Genomic DNA, 12,717 nt, shown 5'->3' on the forward strand with positions numbered 1-12,717 from the left:
AAATTAATACTTGCTACTGGAAGGACTGACAGAAGAATGACATAAACTCAAGCCTCACTTCTAAGACATCTCAGCTGGCGTTGGGTTGTGTTGCGTATCTCATGTCGAAAAGGGCAGCCAACTGAAGGGGGGAGAGAGGGGGAAGAAAGGAGAACAGGAACTCCCAGAGCTCTAGAAAACTGTTCCAAGGAGGAGAACTGAAATAAATGGCATTTAACCTAGAGAGAAGGAAGAGGGGAAACATAACAGAACTTCAAGAACTGTAAGAGGTTACTGTGAAGCAAAAGGAATTATGTGTTCTGTATATGCATTAGACAAGTAAAAGAGGTGAAAAGGCTTAAACTCCATCCCCAGGTAACTGCTACAGATATTAGGAAAAGCTAGGCTAGCTTGTGCTTGCAGAGATTTCTTTGGGAAGCACAGGATTTTGTGAACACGTGCACTGGAGCTGCTGAAACAAATGACTGAAGACAGCTGCCCAGACAGTAAACATCCACTGTTTACTTTGATTGCTTCTTGGGCTTCAGGACACAGGCTGAAATTGAAAGGGTAACCAAAATCTTTCCACAGCCATACAAGAGATGGCTGGGAAACAGCAATTCTGAATTAACCGTCCAAGATGTGCTGAGTCCTTCAATCAAAGCCTCACTTCAATAAAAAAAACCTTTTTGCAAACAAGTGCATATAAAGCTCCAGTTCCCATTACAGTGTTTGATACAGAAGCTTAAAAAACAATCTTGTGGGCTAAAATTAAATACTTCACTCTAGCAAAATTGGTCATGAGCATCCAAAAAAATTAGTGTATTCACAAGTTCACAATGGTTTGGCTGTACAGGGATGTCCAGAAGAGTTAAGGCACATCAGTGACAGGAGTACATGGACACACACTGGATCCTTATGCAGGGGAAGCAAGCCCAGTCAGATGTAAACCAAACGGAGTTCAGATCACAGGCAGCTTTGGACCTGAACAAGAAGCTCCACTTGAGAATAAATATGCACTTTAAGTGAATACCTATTGACCCTAATTGCTTTACTCTCACTTCTCTGAATGTCCTCCTGATGACAAGTCCCCTGTTTTAATTAAACCCGTTCTTAATATGAACATGGCAGTCAAGCGCATACCATAATTTTGAGAGGGCAGCCTTGCTGGCAAGAAACAGAACTGGGAAAACCAGCCAGAGAAAAACAAGGTTAGAGGAAACAGTCCCTCCTCCATGTCTCCTTTGTCCCTGGTTTCATAACAAGCAATGCAGCTCTCTGTTTAACTCTAGGTTTCTGCTCACTTAGCCTACAGTATTTTGGCAACTGCCATTTGGGTTAGATTTCACATCACTGGTAAATCTTCTCATTTCTTCCCTTCAGAAACCCTTCCTACATGGCCTTCCAAGGCCCAGTGAATTGTAACAGTGCCATAGCTGCACCATTCATAACCAAACTTTAATCCCACACATCACCAGAATTCTTAAATCCTCACTTTGAAATAGAAAATTAAGTAAAACACTGAATAATTTCTATAAGCCACTTTTCCCCTCAGTTTTTGGGGTCTAAGAATTCAAAGGAAAAGGGTACTTGTGTAGCATGACCAGGGATGAGAGCAGCACCTAGTTAAATTTTACCTGATTTTTGGTACACCATGGTTGCAGGATGTGCTGTTCTGGGTCACTCGCAGCTGTACCAGTGAACAGATGATGGAGGAACGTTCTCTACTTCACAGCCAGTGCACTAGCAGCAGCTCCTGGAGGTACAGAGAGGAAAATTAGAGGGTATTCAAACAGCCATCTTGGAAGGGGTCCTTCCCAGCAAGGAATGTAGCTGGTGCTGAGCACCCTAAATCTGATCAAAAAGATTATCACCCTGGGTAAAGAGGCAGCAGGTCTGGGGGCTTTGGTTGGGGTTTTTGTATTTGTTTGTTTGCTTTTAAAGAAGGTCCAGATTCTGCAATGGAGGAAAACTTCAAAACATAACCTAATTCCAAATATTTGATCAGCTGTTGTTCTTTAAACTGTGGTCCAGGCTGGGGAGCATCCTTTTGTATCTTTGCAGTCCTTATGCAATCAGCGTAGGAGGAGAGAGTCTGGAGTGAAAGGGTAAGGCTAACATGTGCAAAGTCCATTTTAGGTGTTTTGTTAACTTGCTTGTGGAAAATGTCCATTAATGATTGAAGGGGGAACAATAATCAGTAGTTTGACTGGAGTTTAATTTAAGCAGACATATTAAATATTGATGCACTCACAGAGTCTAAAGGACACTCACTTGTCTTCAGCAGCCGCAGAAGACAACGCTTCTGAAGTTATAAATTAACCCTTCATGTGAGAGCTGAAAAGCATGAGGCTTGTCAAGTGCTATTTGACCACTTTAAGCAGGGTCACTACACCTTCTCTCAGATTTGTGTGAAAGGGAACAAGACTGTTTCAGCTGCAAAGAACACGGATTTCCTAGGAGATGCCAATAAAGTACTACAAAGCTCCCTGGTGCCAACACAGCTACACTGACAGGGAATATTGCTTACTTTGTCTGGGAAGATGCAGATATAGTGGCAGAATTGTCCCTCCCACAATTTGGCTGTCACTGATAACATTAAATCCAAGGTTTCCACACCACCATCCTCTGCAGAGCTCCTCTAACATGGGCAAGGCCTGAAGTCTGTGCTCAGATGAACTGTGTCCCCAGCCCAAGCACATGTGACAAACCAGCCAGCTGCACACAAGAGAGATGGAGAGGAGCTCTGCACAGGAGCATGTGCTGACAAGACCAGGGGGAATGACTTCAAACTGAAAGAGGGGAGGTGTATAATAGATAATAGGAAAAAAGTCTTTACTGTGAAGGTGGTGAGGCCCTGGCACAGGTTGTCCTGGGAAGTTGTGGATGCCTCACCCCTGGAAGTGTTGAAGGCCAGTCTGGATGGAGCACTGAAAAACCTGGTGTAGTGGAAGGTGTCCGTGCCCATAGCAGGGGAGCTGGAACTAGATGATCTACAAAGTTCCTTCCAACCCAAACCATCCTATGATTCACATGCTGCTTTATAAATCAGTTTCCCATGTTAGTCTTCAAGTCTACATATGTGCAAAATAAACATCACATGCAAAGCTTGTAAGAAAAGAAAAGCAGCAGTCATTTAGCTTTAAAAAACGGTAGTCTATAATTTCTTTGTTGTTTCTTTACTTTTACGTGACTGAATGGGTGAAGGGCTTTTTAGGTTCTTACACTGCCCATGTAGGTAATGAGGAAATCACCTGTATGTCCTCATGAGGGTATTACCAAATGAGGGAAAAGCTATTTAATCAAAGTAATTTTAACTTGTTTATCACTTCAATGCTCTTGTTACACACCACAATCAACCAATGCAGCTGCAAGGAGTGTTTTTGGAAGATGTCTAAGGTACAGTTTCTTAGTAAAAGTTTGTTGTAACAAACTAGAGAATTGTGACAATTTTTAAGTAATATAATCTTCTGAATCTGTTGCATATATTTGCATTCCCTAAACTGATAAAGGAACTATTTGGCTTTGGCAAATAATGAAGTTTTCCATATTTAGAACATTAGGGAAAATCACATTATTTTAAAGCTATTTTAATAATCACATACACTTCAACTAAAATACAGAAGTGCACCATGTAATGACAAGTAAGTGCTGACAGCATGAATCACATCTGCTAAGAGTGTAAAATGGAAATAAAATTAGCCCTGTATCTCTAAGCAAAGGGATTTATCAGTTCTATTTTCTTCCGGGAAATATCTAGCAGGATATTTTTATTATGGCATAGGTCCCTCATGACCTTCAGGTTTGCCATAAATTCACAAAGAGCAATGCCAGTACAAACCACAACTGCTATTTTTACTGAGATACAAATTTTATGTTGTTCAACCTCAACTTCCCTTTCCTGATCCTGTTACATGCCCCTCACAGTAAAGCTAATCCCCATTTAAGATGGTGCATTATCATATTGGGACAGTTCAAGAAAGCACTCACTGTTTTAGGAAAAAGATTCCATCTTCTTTAGAGAGCAGAAGATTCCTTACAGAGAAAGGCAAAAGTCAGAGCTGTCTCTTATAGCAGCAAATATTGTAGAAATGAGTATGTGTGGTTACATTAGAGAACCAGTTGACAGTGAAAATACCAGCATATTAAAGAAATCACAATACATAAATAAATCACTTTTTCAGAGAACAATTCAATAACTTATCCTTTCCCCCACATCACTCCTTTCTGAGCTACTGTATTTAGGGCATATAAAATGCTTGTTTAACTAGAGGGAGGAAGGCTGGTTTATGCTATCTCTGCTTTTTTGTTCTTAATCCGGAATATCAAATCTCCTTTCTGAGTTCTATTTTGTATTAGCTTCATGCTTTAATAGGCTAGAATAATCACCTCTATGGAAGAATATGATCCAAAATGGTTAAACATATTTTCACTTTCAGCAGTGGATGGACAGAAAATAGAGAACTGGAACCTTAGTACTGCTGAAAAGCATTGTGATCAGGAACAAGGCAAATCCCAGAATGTCCCAAACTCCAGTGAAGGCTGCAGTAATCAGAGCTGTGGCAGAGGGCACAGTGAGGTGGCTGAAAGGCATTACAGAACATACTAGAAGAAAAAAACTACTTGTTTGTTTTACACAGAATTATCTCCAGGCTCTCCCTGCTGGCACATGACAAGGAGGGGGCTGCTACCAAAATCACACACTGCTGCTGCTCCAGTGGGACTGGAACCATTCACTGCTGTGACAGTCAGATGCTCCAGAAATCCTCAGTTCTCCCCCCATGGGCAGCTTTTAGTCTTTGCAAAGACGATACAAAAAAGACTTTGACATCTTTTTGCTCTGGAGCTGAAGTAATCTGTTTGGCCCACGTTTGGAATCTCAACAAATCAAAGGCAAGTATTTCTGTTGAGGTGGTCACCAGGTAAAGTATCAATCCTCAAGATGGCTCCTCAGAAGCAGTGTTTGCTTATTCCCTGCAGAAAATCTTGCCAACAGAGGGTACTGAAGTTTAATGGCACACATTTACCAGGGCAGGAAGCAGCACAGTGCATTCCTCTGAGACTCTGCAGAGTACAGACATGCTCTTTTCATTGTGCTTGGGTACTAAGTTCATTTAATAGGCCTGAGTTAGCTTTTCCCACCCTTATTTAACCATACTAAAGTATCAAGGAAGGCATTTATTTTCTGTCAATTAAATGGAAAGGATAATAGTAGCAGTAAGAAACAGCCAGAAACCTAAATACATCTCATTGCTGTCTCCTTTCAATGCAAATGCTCTCAGTTTTTTTCTGTATAATGCAGTCCTGCCACTTCAGATGTAGCATTATTTCTAATGCTGCCATTAGCCTAGTGTTGGGTCCTCACAGGCTGAGACCAGGATCCCAAATTACACTCCCTTTTTGTGGTTATGCTCATCACTGATCTCTTGGCAATACAGCACGTGCTGAAATAGTTCACAATTAATCACTCCAAATGTTTGTAAAGAGCCCCAAAAAACCCACATCCTTTAATTCTGACTGCCAAGACAAACTTGGTGAGTGCAGAGACCAAAGGGAAAGCAAGATTCCACAATGGGAGAAGGTTATTTTAAGCTTATGTCAAGCTGACACCCAGGGCTAGTCTAATTATAGATTTGTCCACTGTAAACACCCTTAGTCTGCATTTAGTGCAGACATATGCAGAGTTACTCAGCAATGACAGACAAGATTTGCATCCACACCCAGGCCCACAATAGCACTCAATCATAACCAATTCCTGAAAAAATAGTTTGTAAGTGGGTTTCTGCATCCAAAGAAAAGCATTAATCAAGAAAAGCTTATCTCCTGCTATTGGCATCATACTTTTGCCATCTAAGCTCTCAAGATGAGAAACAAGCTCACCAAGAGGCTGCAGCCTTCAGGCTGCTTTCTTTTACTTACCATGGTTTGCAAAGAACAGGCAAGGAGGGGCTGTGCAGACACGTTCCTTGAGCCTCTGCAGTGGCTCACATGTGACAATGCAGGAAACAGCCTGTGCTGGGCAGGTGTGGGGCATTGTTCTGCCACTCAGAAATCCTGGCTTTCATACCGTGGTTTCCTGCTTATTCCTGTCCTCTCCTTGTTAATGCTTGCTCTGCCTCTGAATTGTCAAAACTTTTATTCTGCAGCAAAACATTGTGCTGTGCTGTACTCTCTGCCTCAAGGTCTGGGAAACTCACTGCATTTGCAAAGAGCTTGGACTACTTACAATCAATAAATTAGCTGAAAACCTGCTTGGTCTGACAACTACAATGTAAACATATCCAGTGTGTCCTACCACTGCAATGCGATACTCTCTCCAAGTTTATGTGAATCATCTCCCCAGTGACTGTGAAGAGAACTGGAAAACTTTGTCTGTTTACTGGTTATTGGAGCTTCCTTACCAAAAAAGTACAAACACAAAAACAGGTGTCTTCACTGAAACAACTTGGGAACTCCTCTGTAACTTTACTGTAAACCAGACATAAATGTTTAACTGTACCTATGGTAAACTTTCTTTGGATTTTGGGCTCTGCTACTTGAAGAGCTTACAGCAAAGACTGCCAGAAGAAAGGCTCAGAATGCTGTATTACAGCAGGTTAGCAGCCCAAGTGTAAATGCCATGCTCCTGTGCTGATACAGAGGCAGAGTTGTGCAGGGTCAGCATTTGGGATGGTTCCAAACTTCAGGGTAACAGCTGAACCTAGAGGGGCTTTCAACTCTGACATACAGCCTCCATCAACGGCCTTATGTAACAAGAGCTATCTTCAAAACCCTTGCAATCTACTTCAAAATGACGTATTCCAGCTTGTCCACTAATCATTACAGCAAGTAATGGAACGACTAGAAAAATTAGAAAACCAAATTGTTCAGCAGGTAAATGTGTGTTACATCCCTGACCTGAAAACAGGACAAGGAATGTCCCTTATTCTCATGTGACACCTTTAATGCCACATATCTACACAGCAGGCCATGCACAAGGCCCTAAAGAGCTCCTCTACCATTTTGTGAGCATCAGGATTTACTTTTGAATGCCATTGTCTGTGGCTTTTTCCCTATTTGAGGAAGACTCCAGAAACTTGTTACAAATAACACTCCTTACCCAACATGGCCATGGCATTTTAACAGTCTTACAGAGCACCTGCTGCTGAGCACAAATCAGGCATCAGATGTATCCTGCTAGCAGAGCTAGAGTCATACAACAGCACCATGGTCATTAGGATGAACAGCTCTTCACAACTGCTGTCAATATTCAGAAGCATTAATTCAACATTTAAACAAGGCAGAAAGAGTTTCTTTACAGCATTTGAGCCTTGGACAGTTGGTGTTGTCCTTATTTCACAAGGGATGCTCGTAACACTTCCCAATAAAACAGGCTGAAAAGATGTATAAAGCAAGGGGAACCACCCCTTCTGCAAAGTGCATCTATTGTGCACTGGTTTCCTTTAACCCACAGAATTCCTGGGCTCAGAAACAGTGGATGCAAAAATCTGTGCATCACACATCCAAGCAAGTCAGCAAATGGCAGATTCCTACCAGCGTGTTTCAGTCCATGCAATCCCACCTTGGAATCATGAAATCATTAAGGCTGGAAGAGACTTCCATGACTGAGTCCAAGCTTTGACCAAACACCACCATGTCAACTAAACCACAGCACTAAGTGCCACATCCAGTCCTTTTTTGAGCACCTCCATGGATGGCAACCCTACCACATCCCTGGGCAGCCCAGGGTTCCAATGCTTAACCATCCTTTCAGTGCAGAAATTCCTCCTGATACTGAACCTGGATCTGCCCGGGCACAGCTTAGTTTATGTTCTCTCATCCTATTGCTGGTTGCCTGGGAGAAGAGGCTGACCCTCACCTGGCTACATCCTCCTTTCAGGAAGTTCAGAGCAATGAGGTCTTCCCTAAGCCTCTTTTTCTCCAGGAGACAAATACCCCATGACAATGACAGCAGAAGAGAGAGGCTGAACCACCAGCCCAGTGACTTCAGTCTTAAAAACCCCAGTGCTCTCTCACACATAAATAGAGCCCCAAGTGACTGATTTGGATGGCATTCAGACAGTGTCACTGGAGAACTTGCAAGTGGCTCACAGACAGGTCTGCTTTAGAAATTTTGTAGCATGTTCATGTCCGGTCTAAACTCACTTGGACAGTTTCTAGCTAGGGGTTGCTTTGATCCTCTTGCCCTTTACAACAGCTGAACCTCAAAAAATTTGCTTTTTGGTTAGCAATTAGCCACTTACCACATCTAATATAGACGGTAAAGCCTCGTCCTTGGATTCACAAGGCTTTGGAGAAGCTATTGTTGTTATAACTGCGTGGTTTGGTTTCTTCCCCAAGCTAACTCATGTATTAAAGACAAATACTGACCACTTTCAGCAGGAATTCAGGGTGCTTCCTGAAAGGAAGCAGTCCTGCCTTGAACTGTGGGATTGCACGAGTCAGAGAGCGACATAAGACCAAAGGCCAAGGCTCAGCAATGGGCTGTGGTTTTTGGAGTGAGCTTTTCAGATTCTTCTCTTAGGGATGAGCCTGCCTCAGAGAAAGGCTATTCCCTCACTGACTCATGGGGATTACTTTTACGTAATGGAAAGTCCCTCAAAAGAGGCATAGGATCTGCAAGGACATTAAAATGATCTGAGAGTCTCTGAGGCAAAGAAAGCAATGTTCATTTAACCAAAAAGAAATAGAACCTTCCTTACTTGATGCTACTTACCTGTGCATTTCAGAAACAGTTGAAACACTGGAGAAAGTTTGTTTTAATTATCTCTACACAGGCTTGCAATTGATTAACACACAAAACATTCCTATACAGTTCATACTTGTGCAAACTAACACTTGAATTTCCTCTTCCATTTTCTTATTGCTGTTTTCTCCTCTCCCACCTCACCATATAGTTGTTAAAAGAATTAATTAGAATTTGACCAAGAATCCAACTGGCACAGACTTCACATGCAGTAAGATGGCATCCTAAACATCAGGTTAAGGTTTCATAGGAAATGCCATTGCTTCAAGTTGCAGAAATGTTTTTTTCTTAAATATTATTTTATATATCCACCACTAAGGAGAATAATCTTAGAGGAGAAGTACCTTAGTTAACAGAGTTGAAGTAAAACAGATTTAAAAAGATGAATTGCAAATTTGAATATGTCAACAGTGAATTAAAGCTGCGTTTGCAGAAGATAATTTTCCTCCAAGGGAAGTTTTCTTCTTTAGGCTGACAAACCACCTTAAGTTTCTACAGTCCAGAGACGGAAAACATCCTTAATGGCTTCCGCTAACCTATCTTTGAAATCGTGCAGTCATTATGTAACTGCTAACTGCTCTGGAAATGGGAGAGGAGCAGCCAGGAACCCTGCCTCTGAGCAGAGCACTTGGGAGGGGAAAAACAAACAAAAAAAAGGCTTTGCTGAATCTTTGCTCTTTGTTGAGACTTCCCCCACCTCAGCCTTAGGCCAACTTGGATTATAAAGCTGTAGCAAGTGTCAGGCTTTCAGTGTCTGTTCTATTTTTGGGGATTTGTTGTGGAAGAAGAAAGTGCAGCCTGAGCACCATGTGAGCAACTTCAATAAGAGGGCATAACTGCCAGGAAAACAGTTCCCTGGCTCCTCCTGTCCCTGTGGGAATAAGGTTGCTGTGCCTTTCATTGAACTCTGAGATCCGAGGCTTGGAGGAAGCATTCCCTTTAGACACCACGGTGGCATTTTCAAAAAGGTGTAGATGTCATAGCTAATTTCACAGCCCACTCATCCATTTGGAATTTGCAGCCAAACTCAGTACTCATTTCTGCCCTTCTAAGTCCAAAACAACTTCATTGTAGATATTTCATCCATGGGAACAAGAACAACAGCTGACCCACAATGTCTAGGTAAGTGCCAATTTCAGCCCTCAACAAATTCAAGTGTTTTGGAAAACTTACCAAAGGTTGACTGATTGCTGAATCACATAATAACAGATCCCTTGCAATAATAAATTTTAAGTAAAAATCAGGTGACAATTCATAAATGCAAGTGGCAGTGCTGTTAAAAAATTTAAAAAATTAAGAACAGTACAAGCTTTTTTTTTTTCTTTCTCTTTTTTTCAGAACAGGTTTTAAACAAGGAATTTGGAAGAAAGGATATAGCTGAAAAGCATGTGCAAGTATGGAAGTTGTACTGTCAGAAGCAGATGACAGTAGAACCTTCTCAAGTTCATAATCATCTGAAAATTACAGGATGTTTGCACCATTAAAGTTAAAACTGTAAAATGTGGTTCTGCACTGGTAAAGGAAAGATTTTACAACATTGCTAAAATGCAGTAGGGACCAAAGAACAAGATTTGTAAGAGAGCAAGTATTAAGAAAATAAAACTTTGCAGCATGTTAGCAAAAAACTCCAAACTACCAAAACCCACCAAAAAAAAAAAAAAAAAAAACAAACCCAGCCACCCCAATGAAACATCCAAATTAAATAATGAAGTCAAGAGGATTAAATATATTTTCATGCCACTATAAACTGTTCAAGATGTAAATTCTGTAGCCTGAAGGACTATCTCAGTCACAACCAGTTCTAACAATGTAGTTTATTCAACATTTAATGGCTTGACCTTGTAAATCTTTATAAAATCTTGAGCAAACATTTTACTATCATGAGGCATCCTGACTCTAATCAATTAAACATTAGCACTTTGGGGAAAGAAACTGGCTTCCTTTAAATTTATCTTCCAAGAAGTAACCTGGGGAAACAGAAACCTTGTTATGATTAACAAAAACATAAAACTGAGAAATAGTTTCAGAATCAGGATAAGAGTTTTGTAATGACTGAGTAAAGTGAAAGTATGTGGAACCCCCAGCTCTTTAACTGTAGCAACCAAGCTGAGCTTCCCCCTCACTCTAGGCCATGCAAAGACAAGTATTCTGCTCACTGTGTGTTCTCCTCACCCTTGTTATCCCTCTGGTGCACACAAACTTCATGCATTGCCATAATGATCCTTTTCATTATTTGAATTAACTGGTAGGACATCAATGGCATTTCTAACCCCATTTGCATATGCATGTAGATTTCCCTAGGGGAAAGAAATATCCCCCCCCCCAAACCCCCCCCCCAAAAAAAAAACAACAACAACAAAAAAAAACCAACCAAAAAAAGATTATGCTCCAGACAAGCTTAGCAAGGTTATTCCTGTCCAGAGACTGTGTTCCCATGAATATAGGTAAGATTTGAGCTAGAATTATAGTTAACATAAATTTTAATGCAAAGAGCCAGCATTTCAGTTAGGTGGATTCCTAAAATACACCACAAAAGAGAAGCCAAAGCTTTATGGTGCAATCTTGATTAACACAAACTCTTCTTGCAATAAATTGTCCCTTAAATCAGGGAGGCTGCTAGAACAAGGGCACAGCATTCCTGGGAGCATCTCTGGGAAGTTCTTGGCATGTTTAATCTAAAAAGGTTCCCCTCTCAATTCAGACATTAATTTCAATTGCATGGTGTCTATATATATATATATAATAGTATGGGATGCTTTAGTCCAGATAATTTTTTTTAAAAAGAAACTGAATGTCTTTTCAAAATATGAAAGAGTTAACTTGAAACCACTCAACTACCTTCAGAAACTAACAGCATAAAAATGTGTTTAATGAATACTCAAGACAACAGCCAGACTAGTCCTAGAGTTCCTTAATAGTGTGAGGAATGCAGTAATTTTTAAAAGGTTTAATTCATTGGTATGTTGTCACAGCTAACACTTGTTTTGGACAGAAAATCCAGGAAAATAATTTAAATAAAACTTATGACACTTACTGGTTTCTAAGTCTGCTGTATAAAAATCTGTGTGCAGGAAAAGTGACTAAAATTTTTTAAAGTTATACAGAACTATGTCCTGATTACCAAAAGCAACACAAAGTACATTAAGTTTAAAACCCTTCATCACTTTAATCATTTATCCACAGAAACTCATTTCTAGCTACAGTTTCTGTGGAAATACTTTTTTTTGCAAATATATACCACTGCAGCTGAGGATTTCATCATACTTAGGAACTTTAATTTCTCTACTGCCAAGTCTGTTCCAGTTTCCACTTATCCCTACTCACTCCAAGGGTGATGGAGGAGAGCCCCATTACACAGCTCCCCCCACAGATCCCACAGCTTGGGATCCAGCCTGAGGGCCCAGGGGTACCTGAGCATGGTGCCACCACCCCAGGGCAGGTACCCTGAAAGGGGAACCACACCCAGATGGCACTGATTAAAAAAACCAAAAATTCCGATCATCGGATATTCGGAGTTGGAAGGGACACACAAGCATCATCAAGTCCAACTCCTGGCCCTGCACAGGACACCCCAGAAATCACACCATGTGCCCATGAGCGTTGTCCAAATGCTCCTTGAGCTCTGTCAGCCTTGGAGCTGTGAGCACTGCCCTGGGGAGCCTGTTCCAGTGCCCAGCCACACTCTGGGTAAAGAACCTTCTCCTGACATCCAACCTCAACCTGCCTGACACAACTCCAGGCCACTCCCTTGGCTCCTGTCAGTGTCACCACAGAGCAGAGATCAGTGCCTGCCCCTCCTCTTCCCCTGGGAGGAAGCTGTGACTGCCATGAGCTCTCCCCTCAGCCTCCTCCTCTTCAGCTGATCTGATCAAGCAACTTGAGCCCTGCTCCTGTCATGGCTTTCCCTCTAGGATCCTCACCACCTTCACATCCCTCTCTTGGACACTTTCCAACAGCTTTGTATCTTTCCAAAAACCATCCAATGTTTTTCA

Source organism: Vidua macroura, chromosome 8 (genome assembly GCF_024509145.1).
Source record: "Vidua macroura isolate BioBank_ID:100142 chromosome 8, ASM2450914v1, whole genome shotgun sequence".
Lineage (NCBI taxonomy): Eukaryota > Metazoa > Chordata > Aves > Passeriformes > Viduidae > Vidua > Vidua macroura.